The following is a 9,331-nucleotide window of genomic DNA, read 5'->3' on the forward strand; positions in this document are numbered from 1 at the left end:
TAGTTTTAATTATTTGCTTTTGCCTTCTATATGCATGTAAAATGCACGGCTTTTGGGTAATGTTTCGTAGGGATGCATTGACTAATTGCCGCTTGATTAGGAGATGGTTATAAACTCAATTATGTGTTGATATGTTTTTGTTAGTACCACTATTAGTTTTTGAATGGGGAAACTTAGTTTTGTTTTCATGGCCCTAGCCCACACATAGTTCCTTAAGCAGAGCTTGGTTTCCTCCTTCCTTTTGATCTTACATCACATGAATCATGTCAATAAATTCTTATGCCTTTCTTAATTTCATGGGGGATAATATAATTGATATTATTGTAAGGTGGATTTTACCAATTTCGCCAGTTAGAGATGATACGCACGAACATGTTACCATTGCAGGATCCTCTTCTGCGTAGCAAACTTGATGTAGCACTGTAATTATGAGATAATAAGATTCTCAACGTACTTCTACTCCTGTGTGCCCCAGTAAGATTTCTTTAACCAAAGATAACAATTAGAAAATCACATTGGTTGTATTTCCTTAGTTATCTCAGACGTGAGTGAGGAGCTCATCTGACATATGCCAGTATTTTCATTTAGGTAGCACACTAATTTTCTATTAAAGGCATCGTGTTGTATGGCTACTGATTCTGAGATTTCTAAATACCTCCCTTTCTTCTTGGCTTGATGGAACCTTTTCCACAACTAAACATAATTTCTTTATGCAGTTTCGAAGGCACTATTGAGATGTTTCTTTTACATTGTTAACGTACAATATGATATTATTTCACTTTCATCCTTGAATGATTTACTATAGTTTCTAGGGAGTCCATCTGTTCATTGTGTTTATAGGGTTTGTCAATCATGTAAATCGTTTTTGCCTTCTTCTGGCCGGCTCAAATTTGCCTTATTTTTTATGCTATGAAAGTTCAGCACACTGCTAGATGTTTGATCATCATCATCATAGCGACAAAAGTCCAATTAGTTACCACGGGCTTAAAAAATATCATATTTTAAGTAGATTATTTATAAACATTTTCGTCATGCATAGTCACCATTAACAATAGTTTAATTTCAAACAATAAAACAATAGTTTAATTTGATGATTGATATTAAAAAATGTTGAAAAACAATTATATAGTTATGATATTACAAAGCTATTCTTCGGGAAAATTTTACAATACACTTGGCCATTTTGAAAAAAGATATATAAACAGTTGATGCTTTGGACAAGTTTACAAGCACGTTTTATATGTACCAACCATTAATTACAAGATGCTGCATAGAAACTCTATTGTTCTAAAGTTTATAAGACTAAAAATTGCATTATATATCATTCAAGATATATTAACATACATGCCAAATATTTGGGGAAATGGAAAAAAATTGCTTAACAGTCAGGAATTTGTGTTGTTTAAGCATATTTTAAATAGTTACATGTATAAAAGGTCGCACCATACGCATAAGAAAATCAGAAGTGTATTAGGCGGTTCTACATCGTTCCCAAATGAGACCAACAAACATATGATTAGGGTAATTTTTCACGCATGATTTGTCTTCATTTAGTAACTTTATTAAATAATGTGATACTATGTTATCAAAAAAATATTAGTAGTGGCATTAGATGATGATTCCATCTAACATATATGCACACATTCTATGTAATTATCTGTGTTTCTGAAGGTATATCCTTTACAAAAATGAGCAGTATAGTGGTTAATTTCAGAAAATGAGAACTTTTTTCATAATATAGATTGAAAGAAATTTTTTTACATAACTGCCCCATGCGTATGAATGGGACTCCCTAGAAATTACCACATTAATCAGATAATTAGAGCCGTTCATCCGATGGGACTGAGTTATTACGGTGTAGATTGTAAGAGAATTCTTTTCCTATACTGGCTCGATATTCTAGAGTTGAAACCACCCTAACTCATCGCGCTTTAGACTATGTTTTCCAGATATTTTTTAATTAGTCACTTAAGGTTAATTATGCAATTGTCACCTAAGAAAATAATAAAGAGGCAAATAAATTGTGTATACTATAAATATTGGCAGTTCTTTTTTTTTACAAAACTTGCAAGTCCTTTTTGCATTAGGGAAACTACTTTTGAGTTCTTTTTACTAAATGAAGCAGCGGCTAGCACACTAAGATAAACCACTTGCTCTTCCTTTACCAAAGTCGAACTGGTAAAAAGGCAACAACCTGTTTTTTGATAAATCTCAAAGTTCACGTAAAATCAATCAGATTTTTTCTTCAAAAAGGATTTTGTAGCCCTGGCGACTGCATTGATTGACGAACATGTCCACTTTAACGTGATAAGTCAAATACATGAATGACATATTCTTAATTACATACTTAATAAATTCTTATGATCAATGGAAAATAAAAATGATAAAAGATATGTCAATCCATCTAATCCGTTATTTTTTGCATTACTATGCTATGATGGCTAACATAAATTGGCATTAGGGGAGAGTTAATTAAGTACCAATCACTATTTAATACAGTTCTGCAAACTATTTGAACAACAAAAACATAATTATTCAATAGTTATTTAGATCAAATGGTTGAACTATATTTGTGGTAAACATGTTCAAAAAAGGCAAAAGGGCATTTCAACATGATATATGGAAAGTACCAAGAATATTAAAATTATTAAACCACTAGCCCGTGCAAGTGCACGGGTTCACGACTAGTGTACAAAGTTTTTGCAACCAAACTACGGTTTATTTTATATTGATTTTAAAAGATTTAAATCAATTTTAGCATTTATTTAATTAATTTAATTCAACATTATCCAGAACAGTGCACGCTGACGTCAGCATGACGTCAGCAGTCAACAGGGTTGACTGGTCAACCTGACCAGTGGGTCCCACTGGTCAGTGACACATTTTAATTATCCAATTTTAATTAACCTAATCAGAATTAATTAGGGGTGGGCCCCACTGTCATTGACTATTTAATTAGCTAATTAACTAATTAGGTTAATTAGATAACTAATGTTTAATTAGTTGTTTAGTTTAATTAATCAAAATTAATTAGGTTAATTAATTAATTAATTAATTATTTTTATTAATATTTATTTATTTATTTTTATTATATTTTTTAATTCCTTTTTTAAACGTTCTCAGGGGCTGGGCACCTCATGTCATGGGCCCGGAGGCCAAACGGGCACAGGCAAACGGGTACTAGCCCACGAGTACAGCGGGGCGAGGCTGGCGGGGCTCTACCCGAGTGATGTCTACTACACAACCTTCTTCTTGTAGACGTTGTTGGGCCTCCACTTGCAGAGGTTTGTAGGACAGTAGCAAATTTCCTTCAAGTGGATGACCTAAGATTTATCAATCCGTGGGAGGCGTAGGATGAAGATGGTCTCTCTCAAGCAACCCTGCAACCAAATAACAAAGAGTCTCTTGTGTCCCCAACACACCCAATACAATGGTAAATCGTATAGGTGCACTAGTTCGGCGAAGAGATGATGATACAAGTGGTATATGGATGGTAGATAAAGGTTTTTGTAATCTGAAAATATAAAAACAGCAAGGTAACTAATGATAAAAGTGAGCACAAACGGTATTGCGATGCTTTGAAACAAGGCCTAGGGTTCATACTTTCACTAGTGCAAGTTCTCTCAACAATAATAACATAATTGGATCATATAACTATGCCTCAACATGCAACAAAGAGTCACTCCAAAGCCACTAATAGCAGAGAACAAACGAAGAGATTATTGTAGGGTACAAAACCACCTCAAAGTTATCCTTTCTGATCGATCTATTCAAGAGTCCGTAGTAAAATAACATGAAGCTATTCTTTCCGTTCGATCTATCCTAGAGTTCGTACTAGAATAACACCTTAAGACACAAATCAACCAAAACCCTAATGTCACCTAGATACTCCAATGTCACCTCAAGTATCCGTGGGTATGGTTATACGATATGCATCACACAATCTAAGATTCATCTATTCAACCACACAGAAGTACTTCAAAGAGTTGCCCCAAAGTTTCTACCGGAGAGTCAAGACGAAAACGTGTGCCAACCCCTATGCATAGATTCCCAAGGTCATGGAACCCGCAAGTTGATCACCAAAACATACATCAAGTGGATCAATAGAATACCCCATTGTCACCACGGGTATCCCATGCAAGACATACATCAAGTGTTCTCAAATCCTTAAAGACTCAATCCGATAAGATAACTTCAAAGGGAAAACTCAATCCGTTACAAGAGAGTAAAGGGGGAGAAACATCATATGATCCAACTATAATAGCAAAGCTCGCGATACATCAAGATCGTGCCACCTCAAGAACACGAGAGAGAGAGAGAGAGATCAAACACATAGCTACTGGTACATACCTTCAGCCCCGGGGGAGAACTACTCCCTCCTCGTCATGGAGAGCACCGGGATGATGAAGATGGCCACCGGAGAGGGATTCCCCCCTCTGGCAGGGTGCCAGAACGGGTCTAGATTGGTTTTCGGTGGCTATGGAGGCTTCTAGCAACGGAACTCCCGATCTATTCTGCTCCCCGAAGTTTTTAGGGTATATGGGTATATATGGGAGGAGGAAGTACGTCGGTGGACCTCCGGGCTGTCCACGAGGCAGGGGGTGCACCCAGGGGGTGGGCGCGCCCCCACCCTCGTGGGCAGCCTAGGACTCTCCTGGTCCATCTCCGATACTCCGTGGGCTTCTTCTGGTCCAAAAATAAGTTCCATGAAGTTTCAGGTCAATTGGACTCCGTTTGATTTTCCTTTTCTGCGATACTCTAAAACAAGGAAGAAACAGAAACAGAAACTGGCACTGGGCTCTGGGTTAATAGGTTAGTCCCAAAAATAATATAAAAGTGTCTAATAAAGCCCATAAACATCCAAAACAGATAATATAATAACATGAATACTTCATAAATTATAGATACATTGGAGACATATCAGCATCCCCAAGCTTAATTCCTGCTCGTCCTCGAGTAGGTAAATGATAAAAGAAATAATTTATGAAGTGTGAATGCTAGCAGGTGCACAAGTTTGATCAATGATAATTCCAATCACCTTTTCTAGCATCATTATATATCATAACAATAGCTCATCTCATAAAGCTTCTCATGATCAAGTAACAAACTATTCACATGTTAAAGTATATATCATAAACTTTCTTGAAAACTAACAAACCGTGTTATCACTCACCAAACAATTGCAATTCATCTTATTTTTAGGAAGAGTCTATGTCAGAGCTTTGATTTAGCAAACCCCACATACTCAACTATCATGTAGTCTTTCACAATTGCTAACACTCACGCGATATTTATGGGTTCAAAGTTTTAATCAGACACAGAGAAAGATAGGGGCTTATAGATTCGCCTCCCAACCTTTTACCTCAAGGGTAATGTCAACAATAATAGTTCATGATGCCTTACATCCAATTGGATATATATATATATATATATATATATATATATATATATATATATATATATATATCAGAATCTTTCCAACACAATGTGCTTGCCAAAGGATAAAATGTAAAAAGGAAAGGTGAAGATCACAATGACTCTTGCATAAGGGCAGAAGATAAAAGTAAAGATAGGCCCTTCGCAGAGGGAAGCAGAGGTTGTCATGCACTTTTATAGTTGGATGCATAAAATCTTAATGCAAAAGAACGGTCACTTTATATTGCCCCCTGTGATAGGGACCTTCACTACAAAAAAGACACATCCGTGACATTTTGGGCCGAACGAATTTTTTTTCTGTCATACATATGACACTTCTATGACGATAATTGTGACAAAACCCGGTATCATCATAGATGTGGTGGGCTCCTACTTCTATGACAAAAAGTCATGACAGAAAATGGGCTTTTCGTCCTGGGCGGGCCGGAGACGCAGCTGCATGACATTCTTTGGGCCGTCCATGACGGGAAAAACTGTGGTAGAAGCGAGGGGGAGGAAAATTTTGGGGAGTTCCCGGTTATGGTGGGAGGTCGGGGGCTGAGCGATGCGTGCTTCTCTCATACACATACGCGCGTGTGTGCGAGGCGTTGGCTCTAAATGAACCCAAGCGAGGCATTGAGCTCTAACTAAACCCGAGCGATTGCACTGCAGGCTACGCATTACTGAACCCGAGCGATCGATCGATGGCTGTTAACTGAACCCGATCGAGCGATTCCTTCGCTACTGCTGCTAACTGAAGCCGATCGATGCTGCCTCTAGATGAACAGTGAGCGTTGCGGGGGGGGGGGGGGGTTGGATGAACAGTTCCCGATGGGGGTGGATGAACAGGACCCCGTGGTGTTGCCTCTGGATGAACAGGACCCCGATCGATCGAGCCGGTTGGGGCTAGATGAACAGGACCCCGTGGAGGGCTGGATGAACAGGACCACCCCGTGGAGGGCAAGATGAACAGTAGATGGTGGAGGGCAGGATGAACAGTAGCCCGTGGAGAGGTGGTTGAACAGGAGCCCGTGGAGAGGGCTGGTTGAACAGTAGCCGGTGGAATAGCGCGCGGTGGAGGCTGGATGAACAGGAGCCCGTGGATGAGCAGTCGCAGGTGGAGGCTAGAGGAGGTCGACGGTGGATGAACAGTAGCTCGTGGAGGCTGGAGGGGGTTGATGGTGGAGATGAACAGCATCCCGTGGAGTCCTGTTTTGCGGTACGCCACACCCCTCCCGATGAACAGGACCCCCGTTTCGACCGTAGCGCTCCAACACAAGTCTGTTTCATCCGTTTTGCGGTACGCCACACCCCTCCCGATCAACAGGACCCGCGTTTCGACCATAGGAGGTCCTTTCCCTCCGTTTTGCGGTACGCCAGACCCCTCCCGATGAACAGGACCCCGTTTTGAACGTGGCCGGTCGAACACAAGGCCGTTTCCTCCGTTCTGCGGTACGCCAGGGCTCGTTTCCATCGCCTGTTCCGTCCAAGCCCTCCCGATGAACACGACGCATTCCATTGCCTCCCCATGAACACGACGCATTCCGTTGCCTCCCAATGAACACGATGCATTCCGTTGCCTCCCCATGAACACGACGACGACATTGTTTCTCCGTTCTGAACCAGCCATGTACACGAGCCCTGGTCGTACGTATGCGCGAGTAGGCATTCTAGACCCCGCCTGTATGTACACATACGTGGCCGTATTTTCTTTCTTGCACCCTGGCCGCTGTACGTACGTGTACATGCTACGTGCGCGCCTCTACATCGACCAGTATATATGTATGTACACGTTCGCGACCAGAATGACAATGCTACGTACGCTTCGACCAGGTGGGTCCCGACTGTCAGGCACTTCCTTGCGTGCGAAGATGTAGCTGGTGGATCCCAGCAGTCATGGGGGAAAAATACGGTGGCCCGTCCGGTGGGTCCCTGCTGTCAGGTGGATAAATAATTATTTTGCATGTAATAAGGAGGCACTTCCTTGCTGCGGCCATGGACCCAGCTGTCAGCCTCTCCACGTACAGTCCACGTCTGATGGAAGCCGTTCCTTGACCACGTTGACCACGCCGCGCCGAGAGCACCAGGGTGGTGAACGACGGCGAGGCCTAGGAAGGGGACGACACCGAGCCGGGGAAGACGCGGTAGTGGATGCCCACGCGTAGAGGAGTACGAGGGTTCACTGGTTCGCTGCGGTGTGAGGCTGCCCTCGCCGCAGAATAACAGGGGGTGTGGGTGAGTAGAGGGATGGCCTGGCCAGCGATGGGAGTAGTAGGGGGCGGTGAGGCCTCCGCCGCATCGTAGCTGGCCACGGGAGGCAGGAGCACGAGGCACGACCAGCGCTGGTTTGGGTGGCTGGAGCAAGAAGACCAGAGGTTGAAGAAGCACTACGGCCATTGGATGGACATCGTACGGTCACTGGAGCTAGAATCGTGCATATTGACTAAGTTGACAAAGCCCTCCGTCCCCATCAACTTAGTAGGCCCACAAGTCAGCCTCCCACCAAGGTGGGTCCCAGCTAGCAGGGGGGTACTCATTTTTTTGAGCGTAATAAGGAGGCACTTTCTTGCGTGCGAAGATATAGCTGGTGGGTCCGAGCTGTCAGCGGCGGTAACATTTTTTCGCGAAATACAGAGGGCCTTTCGGTGGGTCCCTGATGTCAGGTGGAGAAATCATTATTTTGTGCATAATAAGGAGGCATTTCCTTGCGTGCGGCCATGGACCCAGCTGTCGGCCTCTCCACGTACAGTCCACTTCAGATGCATGTCGGTCATTGACCATGTTGACCAGGCCGCGCCGAGAGCACCAGGGCGGTGGATGACGGTGAGGCCTAGGAAGGGAACGACACGGAGGCAGGGAAGACTCGGCAGTTGTTTCCCACGCGGAGGGGAGTACGACTATACGAGGGTTTACTTGTTCGTCTGCCATCGCCGGAGAATAACAGCAGGTGTGGGTGAGTAGAGGGATGGCTAGGCCAGCGATGGGAGTACGATGGGGCGGTGAGGCCTGCGCGGTAGCACAACCGGCCGCGGGGAGGAGGGGGCAGGCAGTCCCGCCGGCGCTTGTTTGAGCGGCTGGAGCTGGAAGAGCAGAGATTGAAGAAGCACGACGGCCGTTCGATGGACATCCAACAGTCACTGCTTGTGCGTTAACATTTTTTTAGGAAAGCCTCAAATCTGTGGAAAACAGCATACAACCCATCTGCCATTATTTCTAATAATTTACAGCGCATTTGCTAATTCTTAAGGTTTTTTTGGAGCCCATATTCTTTTTGTTAGCATTACAGCCCATATTGTGGCCACCGTTAAAAAATTAACGAAATTTTGCATATTTTGGTGCGGTCCGAACTGTTTTTAATCCTGAAATTTCGACTCACATTCAAACTGATTTTAAAAATAAATGTATATCAATATAAAATCCAACAAATTCTCCATGCATAAAAATTAATGTAATTTAAAATCCCGAAATGAAAAAAAGATATTTTAAACTAATTGCCGGTTTGATGTGTTTTAAAAATGTACAACCCATTTCTCATTACTGATGGGCCATTTTCTCGGCCAGCCAAATGAAGCTCTCCTCGTCTTGAAAGATTTGCAGCCCAACAGGCCTGACAAAGCGACTTACTTGGCAAATCATAAAAAACTGGGCTGTGGCCGTGGACCCGCTGTCAGCCTCTCCACGTACAATACTCTTCCAATGGAAGTCGGTCGTTGACCACATTGACCACGCCGCGCCGAGAGCACCAAGACGGTGGACGACGGCGATGTTGGGGAACGTAGCAGAAATTCAAAATTTTCCTATGTGTCACCAAGATCTATCTATGGAGAAACCAGCAACGAGGGGAAGGAGAGTGCATCTACATACCCTTGTAGATCGCTAAGCGGAAGCGTTCAAGTGAACGGGGTTGATGGAGTCG

The sequence above is a fragment of the Triticum aestivum genome, chromosome 6A (genome assembly GCF_018294505.1).
Source record: "Triticum aestivum cultivar Chinese Spring chromosome 6A, IWGSC CS RefSeq v2.1, whole genome shotgun sequence".
Classification (NCBI taxonomy): domain Eukaryota; kingdom Viridiplantae; phylum Streptophyta; class Magnoliopsida; order Poales; family Poaceae; genus Triticum; species Triticum aestivum.